Source organism: Dreissena polymorpha, chromosome 2, assembly GCF_020536995.1.
Source record: "Dreissena polymorpha isolate Duluth1 chromosome 2, UMN_Dpol_1.0, whole genome shotgun sequence".
Classification (NCBI taxonomy): Eukaryota; Metazoa; Mollusca; class Bivalvia; order Myida; family Dreissenidae; genus Dreissena; species Dreissena polymorpha.
Window position 1 is genome coordinate 119,497,168 of NC_068356.1, and position 12,427 is coordinate 119,509,594.

The window sequence follows — 12,427 nt, forward strand, 5'->3', positions numbered from 1 at the left end:
TCAAATTAGTCCAGGTGTAATACAAGTTGATAAATACAAACAAAACCTCTTAAAGTAACAATCACGCTAAAAAATATCGAATATTTCGTTAAATAAAGCTTACCCATAAAAAATCAATGTTCCTTTTAGCAAAATGCAAAATTTCAACGTTAGATGTTGTCTGGTTGAATTGATTTAACGAGATACAAAATGCTCGGGTTTTTTTTTTTGTGGCCACAAATAATTCCATTTATATCTCCCGTGAAATATCCGAACATTTACGGGCGAACATGAGATTGGATACGGTATGCGTCCGAAGCATGACGTAGCTCTCATGAATAATCATTCTGTGAAATCAAAATTAATTCTGGGTAACTGGAACTTAGCGAATGGGAAAATGGCTTGTATAAATTATGCAAATGAACGCAACCCGAATTAATCCGATCCTGACTCGAAAGCAAAAGTAGATTACATCGTGGAACGATATTTAGATGCTTAAAACTTGCCGAATGCTTGTAATATAACGTTTTTACATCAATGTTACTTGTTTTTAGGGTCTTCCTATTGTAATTAACCATCGTATGGTACTACTTGTTGTCGAATGTTTTTATATAGCATAATACAGTAGCCGTATGTATTGGTGAGCGTGATAGTGACTTTAATTTTTACTGACACAGTATGGCAAACAATCTTACCAACTGTGTATGCAAGTATTTAGTTTAAACCTATTTATTTTTAGCTCGATTGCATCGAAAGCCTCAGGCTTATAGAAACCCTCTCCAGTCCGTTTCCTGGGCCTGGAACCTGTGCTTGGTGTCTTTGGGGAAGATCTAGAGAACGCTCCCTGAGAGGGGATCGAACCCGTGACCTCCCAATCGCTAGGGGGACACCTTAGCCATAATGCCACGGCAAGTGAAATATGCAAGTATTTGTGTGGCGATGAGAATATGGGCAAAGGTACATTTGGAAATCTTAATGGTTGTTATTCTTTAAAAAAATCTAAATATATCATATTTTTCCGGGGTCGCCTCAAACTTCAAAATATCATCAACAAAGGCGTAGCAGTAATACTATGCATTTTGATAAAATACTTATTAATATTCAACCAAACAAATTCAGTAAAATCATTATTTCAAAGAATTTTTTGTCTACAAACAAACGCTGCACAAACATTGACAATAGCTGAAATCTTACAGCACATGTAAACATTATCAAACAGCTTTATACAATTTGCAATCTCTGATTGCATGCTCATTTATGCTTCCAATATTCTTCCTTTATTTGCTCCTTTGCGTCCTGACATCCAAACATAAAACAATAATCCGGAAACTGTAAATCTTCCCCTATGAGATGCACAAATTGGAAAGACTGTTGTTGTTTTTTCATGACCCAAAAAATTTCTTTCTACATAGCACACTTATCAAAACACATCAAATACTATTTTAAGTATGAATGCAAAATTAGTACTTGTGACCAAAATAATCCTCTTTTGATTGTTAAGCATTACAAAATATTTAAATAATATTTATTCAACAAATTACATATTAAATATAGATGTGCACATACTAGGAAACAATATTGAAATTTTGATATTTATGCAGTAAGCTAAGCTCGTGTGTTTGTAATTGGATGTGCCTTAAATTTAATTATGCATATAATGCAAAATGAAGTTTTACAAAGTGTTCAATGTGTGTATAGGAGAATAATGTCAAAAATATATTGTGTCATGCAGAGTATTAAGGACATTATTTAAATGACTTACATACCATAGTATAATTGTAAATGAAAAATGCCACTTAAATATTAGTGTATATTTATATATAACTATTGTTTAACGCTTTATCAACAATGCTTACCTTTCAACAATTATGTTAAATGAACAGTCAAATTAACTTGTTTTCCATATACACATACAAATGTTGCATTGAGTTTTTTAGGCAAATGAAACATAATGTTTAAATAATTGCCTTTTTGGCAATAGATTAATTGTTCACATACATTTTTTAACATAAATAGCAACATTAATGCAGCGGTCACAAGTCTTTACGACCTAACAAGGTAGAGGTCTTGCTTATGCTGCGGGCATATTTAGAAAACAACCATATGGTCAAATATAAATTAATTACATAAAACATAACTAAGAAAAACCTACCACCTCAAGAAATTGAATTGTACATAAAAGCTACATTTAAGCAGCTACAAGATAGTGTAGCGAATTTGCCTGCCTTCGATCAGTTTGTTAATAATAGTAGAGTGTAACCATTGCTCTATACGGCATCGTCCTCTTACAGTAATTCGGAAAAAAATAGATCAGACGCTAGCATTTCAATTTGGGTAATACACATGTTTATATTCTGAAATTAATAAAACAGTTTGCATTATTGCCTTACAATATAACTTTTTACTGCATGACTATAATTGATAACTCACTAATATGAATTGAACATTGTTTACTTGTATCTCAGTGCTGTTTCATAAGGCTGAAGTAAATTAGTTTTTACCCATTTTGTAGAATAGTAGTGACTCGTCTGTATATAAGCAGTGTCTTCTCTGCATTAGGCTGATTTCGAAGTTGGTTCTCAAGGCGAACACATCGAATATTATTAGGTAAATAACTGTAGCTTTCTGTCTACTGAGTAATTCCACATTGTGGTCGGAAAAGTGACAGAACTAGTTGTTAGCAAGGGCTAGACTGCTGAGTAAACCTAGGTGGAAAAGCGACAGTCTATATCTAACGCTTACAGTTTAAGCTTTGACGTTCGTCTACGCAAATAGTCTCAGACCAGTTTCATCCATAGTTTCAGACAAGTCTCATCCATAGTTTCAAACCAGTCTCATCCATAGTATCAGACTAGTCTCATAAATATTATCAGACCAGTTTCATCCATAGTTTCAAACCAGTCTCATCCATAGTATAAGACTAGGCTCATAAATAGTCTCAGACCAGTTTCATCCACAGTTTCAGACTAAGTCTCATCCATAGTTTCAAACCAGTCTCTTCCATAGTTTCAGACTAGTCTCATGCATAGTTTCAAACCAGTCTCATCCATAGTTTCAGACTAGGCCCATCCATAGTCTCAGACCAGGCTTGTCCATTGTTCTTATTGATTAGTTTGTTATATTGACCCAGTTTTATTGACTTTTACTGTGATTTATTATATGCACAAATCATTGTTCCAAATCCTTTGTTTCTAATCACACTGGTAAAGCAGCCAGGCGAAAATATTATATATCCTTAGCCAGCGTGAATTTCAGTCTGGTTAAAGTCACCTTGCATGTTTAATAGTTTCTCTGCAAAGTTAAATAAATGAAAGGTAAAGTGGCAAGTTGAAGAGGCCGATATCAGGTACTTCATCATTCTTGTGCTTACTTTTTTGTCATCAACATTTCAAAATTATTTAAAAACTTCCATTAGTTAAGTAAAATAAATATGTTGTATTTTATTTGGTCTAAAGAACATAAAACAAAAAGCAACATATATTTCCAGCAGGAGAAAAACAATGCTTTTAAGACCATAAAAGTGTGGTCCTGAACACAGAAGCTGTCATCACCATTCCTGCAGTTGCTGGTCAAGGTTTAGTGTTATGTTTCCAGATTTATCTATTATAAGAGTAAAAGTGAAAAATTAAGACATGGGTCAAGTGGACATGGATGTACCATCATTACGCTTTTGTCTAAAAACTTCATTTATGTCCGGTATAGAAATTAGTGGTTGTCCATTAGCCCAGGGTGAGCAGATTTTGGCTTGGGCAACTCAATTCCAAAGGTTCAGGTTAAACTGGTACCTGATCAACCACGAATGACGAAAAAAGAAAAGTTATAAAATACCGTATTTTTTTACAATTATTAGTTTATATTGATTAAAATATCACAACTGATATATTACATTACTTGAAAAAAGTTGTTAAGTTTTCATATTTTCAGTATAATATATTCGGTAATAAATTTTACTGGGTACCAATACCAGGTAACTACCAGTTAACACCAGTAGATTGATCATCATCATCTTGTGGTAAACCCAGGAATGCAAATTGTGCATGCAAAGTGAATTGTATATATTTTATATATAAAATGATCAATCTACTTGCGTTATTTATAGTGTGTATATCGTTATGTCACCTATTTTCGCGATGTACTTTCGATTTCAAATCGCAAAATTTTAATACCTAATAATATTTTACTGAAAATATGAACTTTTTTCAAGTTATTTAATATACTAGTCGTGATATTTTAATCAATATAAACTAATATTTGTAAAAAAAATACGGTATTTTAAAACTTTTAATTTTTTCGTCAAATGTGGTTGAAAATTTGGGAAAAGTCATTTAAAAATCTATCAATAAATGGTAAAGTTATGCCATAACCATCTAGGTGAGATGTGGCTGGCTTTTTAATAAGGGCCTGCATTTTATGCTAAAAATTATTCTAAAAAAAGTTGGTACCAATCAGATAAAAACTGGTTGAGTTAGAGAGTGAAAATAAAAAAGCAGACATAGTGACGGAAGGTTCTGTAAACCTTTGAGGGTATAAAAACTAAAGTTAAATTACCTTAATATACATTCTGGAAATGAAGTAACAAATACACATTGCATAAATTATGTTTTCAAGTTTGCAAAAAGATGTTTTTTTCACGATGTGTTTGTGATGTAAACACACTTATCACAACACCAAAAACTGAAATGTTTGTTTATAAGAGGTGCAGACAACTTTATAATCTTGTCTGTGTGCAAAAAGTTACTTTTCAAAAGTGAAAACATTAATATGCACTTGAAGTAACATGCAATAAATGTTACAAGTGCTATCATTAAGATTTACATCGTATACGCATTCAGAGACGTTGACATACAATACAGATCTGATTTGTGGTCTATATTTGTGGGCCAAGAACTGTGGCAATAAATTGTTCTATTTCTTTAGTCAAACTAGCAATTTTCAAAGCTGGTTAACTGCACAGCACATTTAAATAAATTGTGCACACTTTTTGTAAAAAGAAAAAGACATTTTTTTGGTATCAACATTAGTTTGCATAACATTCTTACAAGTCTGCATTGGACAAATTCCATGGTATTGGATTTTATTTAAGATGCTTTAAAGCTAAATTAGTAGGTAACAGTAAGTAAGACAGTATCTCATGTAAATGAGATATTAAAGTAAAACATAATATTTTTATTGTTAAAAAGAAACAAGAGTACCTCAGAAAATTGTAGAACACATTAAATTTTGAAATCTAATTTTTGGCGCTTGCAGCAAATAAATGTTTAAATATAATGTTTACAATATCAATACACTATGTTTTTTAAAATGAAATTCGTGAAGCATTAAATAGTATATGTTAGTGTCAGCAAGATATGATCTATTGTTTTAAGTAACTCATTAATGTTTACTTTATACAGAAAAAAATTCCCCCTTAGGCTACAAAGTATTATACAAAATAATGTAAATTACAAAAGATAAAATTTTTGCCATTGTATTTGGTCAACGTCCTCCATGTTCAATTCAATATAAATGTAAGTATGTGTGACAAGTACTTGTAGCTATGACACTGTATTGATCATTTATCAATCCTACGGGCGTATCAACAACCACTTTACCCCTCCTTGCAAGTCCTCCAACTAAAGCCCATCTATCTCATAAAACACAACAACCATCTCAACAAGTTGCCATAAAAGCCAAGATATCAGATTTTGGACTAAAAGATGAACGCATGATATCATCACTGCTCTGAGCTAACATTTTAGTGAATAATTCTAATAGTTATGGTGTCTAATTTAGATAATTAAACTTGTACATCTCATTAGATTTCCCATCCCAGTGTTTTAGCATCTTAATGTACCATCATTTCTGTTGTTTTTTAACATGTTTGAGGACAATCAGAGGAAATTCAGAGTAATCAGGCAATAACTCTTTCTTAAATATTTACAGAAATATTACACTTTTGTAAATTTTTCACAGACATTTTGATGAATGATGATGTATTGCCATCAGAAAGTCTACAAGAAGAAACTCTGACCAAGTTACCTATTGCTAGCCCCGGGGAAACAGGTTCATGAACTTCATGAATTTTTTCATGAACTTCATGAATTTACTTCATGAACTTCCCAAACAAGTTCATGAATGGACAAAACATTCATGAATAACACATAAGTATTCATGAACTCCTAGTTCATGAACTTAAAAACAGGTTCATGAACTTCATGAATTTATTCATGAACTTACATCTTGAACCAGTGCTAGAATAGACAAAATATTAATGAATAACACAAGTATTCATGAACTCCAAGTTCACAAACACAAGGTTAATTAATTTCATGAATTTGTTCATGAACTTAATACACTTTATGAACAGGTTCATGAACAGAATATTGCTGTTTTTACAAATGAAGAATATTGTGTGCACAGGAAGTTTAAACGGAAGCAAGCTGAATGAAGCCACATGGTTTATGTTATTTGGAAATGTAAGTCTTTAATATTTAATTACCTGCTAAACTGATCAGCCATTGGTTCCATTTCAACTTTTTTGGCACTGTGTTCACTTATCTTTCCCAGTTTTTGCTACATTGTATCACTCTATCCTCTGCTTTCTGAATGTTTTTGTCAACAACAGAATCAGAAGCATAACAAATCATTTCATACTCATTAACTGTTCGCCGACATGCCAATGAAGTGTCAGCAATACTAATGATTTTATTACAATGTTGAATTTTACCTTTAAGTTCTTTCAGTTTACCAGGAATATCGCTCCTGTAGATTTTAATGACTGTGTTATTAATAAGCTTTAGTACATAACCTTGTTGTGTTATTCTTCGTCGTTGTCTTTTAAATGAAAATCCTCAAATCATACAATGTTTATGAAAATATTAAACTGGGAATAAAATAATATTTTTCTGTTATTATCATATTTCCATGGTTTGTTCTCTTAAAATATTTCTCAACTAGTATTTTAAAAATTCTGTATTTATCTTTGTGAAACCTGTTCATGAATAAATTCATGAACTTCATGAACCTGTTTCCCTGGGGAGCAAGGGTGATTAATACCATGATGTATGCACAGTAAATATTAAAATAACTTTATGCCATTATTTTATACAAAAAAATTAAATGTGTCAGTGTTTGCCAGATTCCTTATATTACCAATAATACTGACAATTTCAATTAACTTACATTGAAAAATTTGAAACAAACTACTAAATTATATTGTTTTATGTAAACTTTAATATTTCTAATATCAAATCACATTTTTAAAGCAAAACTATTTAAAACAGTCATGTTAAGGTCAAAGGGCGTGACTTAAGGGAATTAGCGCTTGACTATCGTGTCCTTTTGAATATTGCATGATCCAGCCCTAGCCCATAGTGTGCTAACATTACCTTTCATACAAATATTGTACTTAAGGCACATTTCCAAACCATCTCCGTTAATGACAAGCAGGTAAACACTATTTTTCCACAATATTATTTATTTTTCAGACACGGAATCATCGCAGTTTTTTGCACAGAATATTGAAGAATCTTTCACCACCTGCACAATTTAAACTGAGGGTATACTCTTCACAATGTCTTTTCCGGAAGGTTCAGGTGACCGGTCGTGTAACAAATTGTAAAATTGTGGGCGTCCATCCAGATAATCGAAAAATGCTAGGCTGTCCATGTTTAGCAGCTACCATTTCCCAGCATTTTTAAACGGAAGTAAATGTTACGATAGGCACTAGCCTGAACCAGTGTCTATATAAACTGACTAAAATATTACAACCGCACTAAAGGTCACAATATACTTATTCAAATCAAATGTCGTTCAGAGCAAAACGGTACAATTAAAACAATTAAGAATCTATTACAATTAGTTTTCCCGTTTTCATAATCGTTTTCTGTACAATTGATTTTTATTTCAATTCATTTTCTGTCCAATAAAAATCGTAAAAACGATAAAACAATTCTTATCTGTTGCCCAGAAAGATATAAAAGACAAAGATTACACAAAAAACAAAGGGGCACTAACTCCGAATATACTGAGAAAAGAGTTTAAGTTCTCATACCTGGCACCTAAATATCACAATGTTCTTAATCAATATTCAAAATTTATTTAAGCAACCTTTAATACTAAGTGAATTTGAACAAGAAATATCTTTAAAAAAGATATACGGCGTAAATAGTTTAATGAATGAGATCAAGGATAGCGAATGTCTTTTTCTGTGCAGTTCTTAGCTGCATCACACGCAGTACGGGATGTTACGGGGAGTTTTCGCGGCTTATTTTACATTATAACGTATTGCTGGTCATAAACCTATAGATACAAAACAGAAAACCAAAAGAAGAATGGAAGTGAAATTTAAACATGTGAGTCAACCGGCCACACGAGAAGTATCCGTATTTATAGTCGCGTTCTTCGAACAAACCTGTTTTAGTGGTTTGTCGGGCATTGCTATTTGATTCGATTATTAACAGTATCAATTATCATCGTGCTAATGCTTAAAGTGATATTATGGGCATTTTGCACTGTTGAATTGAGCTGAAAAGAATTAACAGGTCAAAATAGTTAGTTAAAATGTGGTTACTGATTAATTATCTGCAACTCACCTTGCTACCAGTTGTTTATAAAAAATATATTTTATATTCGATATTCTTACGTGACCCACCCAGTCCTGTAAGCTGAAATGATCCGTAAAACAATTTCGTGTCTTTGTGTCGTATGAACAAATCTGCACTAAAACTAAATTTAGGTTCAACTCGTAAACGCATGATCAGTTGTCAAACGAAAGTACGGTTGATATTCAAATGCATTATTTTTCTCTTTCTGGTATATTGTTTTAGTATGATGATGCTGCATTAATTAATATAAGTGTATATGAAGTAGAAACATCAAAAATAATCAACGGTTGTGATAGACACCTATAAACTGTTACATGCTCATAATATCACTTTAGTACATTAGGCAATATGGACGAATAATTATTGTTAAATTTATCAACAATAATATTTATCATTGTATTGTTGAAAACACATTTAGAATCTATTATTTACATACCATAATTATATTGCTGAATATCTTCATTTAACATATTTCTGGTCTAAAGAAAATTCCAGGTCACCTAGTTCACGGATAGCGTCTTTATTATATAACGATTATTTTACTGGCCGCCAACTCCGGTGATGACCTGTATATAAACTCTGAATGTCCGCGAATTGACCCGATATACCTCGCGGGTTGAAATGCAATGCTTTAAAGTGAGGCCTCGCTTCCATTGCTCTTTATACTTTTACATGTTAACATGTTGACAGGAATAAGGAAGTAAGTACTAAATATGAGAACATAGCCTTTTAAGTATAAACGCTCTTGCGCTGGTAATACTCTGAAAATAAAAGGTGTACGCACAAACTGTATTGATGTCGAGAATTGAGTGTAAAACTGTTCTATCTATTAAGCCTTTTCATTCGAGATTAAATTGTTTCATACAGTAAAACAGTGTTACAAAGACGCGGATATGTTTCCAATGTTCTGGTGGTATACTCAAATCAGCCAATGGAATAAATGAAGTGTATTCATTCGTACCTAGCCGCGGGAAATTTTATTGGAATTTTATTGGACACTTACAAAGGTCAGGCTAAGGTGAAAAGCTGGCTTATGCAGCTTACGCCGAAAAACTGCATTAAATTACACTTCTGCAATTTCTTGAAAGAAAAAGCTATAATTTCCATCACATAGTTGAAGTTTCAATTTTGGTGTATTTTACTGACAGCAAAAAAACAACAACAAGGTGTGCATAATTAATGCCTGTAACGTTGGCTGCATTAATGTCAGATAGCAATAACCCTGATTTGTAATAAAGGGAGATGAGAGCCCAATCTCTTTTCAAAGTTTTAAATATACCCACATAAACCAAAATAGTGTCACCACTTGACAGCTAAGCAAAACAAATTATCATTTTTAAACATTTATTTAAAAATCCAACAATTTCAATTAAGTCATATAATGAAAAATAACACCAGCCCAAATTTGAATTAAGCAATTTTTGTAGATTTTTAGTATAGGAATGCCTGCAAAATTATGTTGACATATACAGTTATAAAAGTAGTTCCTGACACAAAGAAATTTAATACTTTAAATAACAGATTTATAATGAAAATTAGCCATGCCAGTTTTGTTTTGCAACCAGACATATTCATTTGAACCACTTTGGACTAGAGGCCACTTAAGGATCATTTTTGTGAGACTATTTGAAAACCTTCCAAGGGTTAAAAGGAACATTGTTTTTATTTTTTTATTTATAGCTCAGGCAGCCATAGTGTTCAATGGAAACGAATTCTTTTTGCAACATTGGTAGAGCAACATTTTTTTTTAATTTAAACAAAATCTGCCACTTGGTTTCAAAAAAGATTTCGTTTCCATAAAAAGTTTATTCATGCATGCAGGCACTTGAAAAGGAAGGACACACCCCTATGGCTTAATGTTGCTGCCTTATATTTTGGCAACTGGAACTAAAACCCTGACAGCAACATTGTTGGAACTAAAACCCTGACAGCAACATTGTTGATCATTTTTACTTTTGTATTGTTCATCACCTGCAAATCTAATTCCTTAATGGGGCTTAAACATTTTACTCTAGACACATTATTCCAATATCCAACATGATACACCTCCAGAAGTCTCTGAACAATTTAATACTAAGCACAACCAAAAGCGAGAAGAATGGATATTTACTTAAAGAATTTAAATTGTAGGCACTTAAAAAAGAAGAAAACCTGTTTGTTTTCACAAGCATTTTTGTGTACAAAGTACATTTTATTTATATGCTGGCATTTTAAATATTGAATATTGAGTTGACATTGTGACCTCAAAATGACACAATTTAAACAAGCATATTTTTTTCCTTTCATACAGTCATTAAGGGTATTGCGTACTAGGAACAAATGCACTTTAACATCACTTAACATCTATATGAATCTGAATTTATGTTATACAAATTTGTATAAGTGAAATCATCTATTTTTAGCTTAGTTGTTTTCAGAAAAAAACAGAGGTATTGTCATAGCCAGCTCGTCGTGTCGTGTTATCCGCGTCATGCTAAAACCTTAACATTTTGTTAACCTTTTGAGCATTGGTTCCATAATGAAAGTGCTAAATTCCACCTACACCATTGAAACATCATATGTAGCTTCACCTTGATGACTTCTACACACCACATCCACTTGTGGGTCACTAGGTCAAAGGTCACTGTGACCTTTTCATTTATTCAAAACTGCACCCGCAGCCAAGCATTGCTACCCGTTATGCGGTGCTCTTGTTAACACATGTTTTATTTTTCTAGTGCAGTTGCCCCTAAGGACTTGCATTATACTTTTCTTGGAGAAAATGGTTCAATAAATTTGTACTGACCAGTTTTTCAAAAGTTCGTGCACGAAGAACATTTCATAAGAAGTTCATCATATTACAGTAACTGCACAGTTCATGAACATTTCATTTCAGTACTTCCATGAAAAGTTCATAAAAGGTTCTTGTTTGAGTGGTTTATAAATTGTTTAAGAACCTGGAAGAGATAAAGAACTAATTGTCCCCTGAATTGTTCAATATTTTTTGCCACTTTATCTTTTAATATGAACAGTCCATGAACAGTTCATGAATCAAGTTCATCTACTGAAATGAATAATAAAAGAACTATTAATAACTGTAGGGGTTCATTTCAAAGGGGAGCTAGTTGTTTTCTAGGAACTAACACCCTTAACATCGATGACAAGACTGTATAAAAAGCTAGATATTCCAGGTTTAATTCAAAACTTGGCCAAATATTTGTAAGTCTAATTAGTTAAACAGAAGATTGGAGTGTAGGGGGACAGTACATCCCAGGTCCTCTCATAATGCAGCCTCAGGGGCAGAAGGACTGCATAAACTAATCACCACTCAAACAAACACACACATGTTTGGTTCCTCACCCACACACTATCAACAAACTGCTTTGCATAAAAAGCATCCACAAAATCCCTCCTGCCACAAGACTTTATGTAAAAGATTAACTTGGTCGTTTAAAAAAGATTAACCTTTTTCATCCAAATACCATTGCAGACCAGCAACTTGATTAGCACAACATCATCTGTGCTCTGACAACAGAATTTAAATACATTGTTGATTATTTATGGTAAATGAACAAAGAACCAAAGGATCAGTTCATTACAAAACTACAACAAAGTTAAACTTCTCATAATGTGTTAAAACCAAAAAAGATCATACACAAACTACATTATCTGCCTTGGCCTTGGATAGGCAGTTCAAAAGCCAGGTGAAAATAATTTAAGAACTAAGCTTGAAAGTAAACTGGATGCCTAAAATGTTAACACATTCTACAAACTCTATAAAATTTGAACTAATTTCTTCAAATTGAAAAGTGGTAAAAATCAGCAAAACGGCTTAAAATGGAGATGAAATTAATTTATTTAAAACGTCACAAAGGCTTATCTTA

At 32.4% G+C, this 12,427-nt stretch overlaps 1 protein-coding gene across 4 annotated transcripts in view; it reads right to left on the minus strand.

The window, feature by feature from the left end:
- The window catches only part of LOC127868725 (ankyrin repeat and fibronectin type-III domain-containing protein 1-like), a 198,806-nt gene that overhangs the window by 169,136 nt on the left and 17,243 nt on the right, over nt 1-12,427 (minus strand). The gene's annotated exons all lie outside the window — the stretch shown is intronic.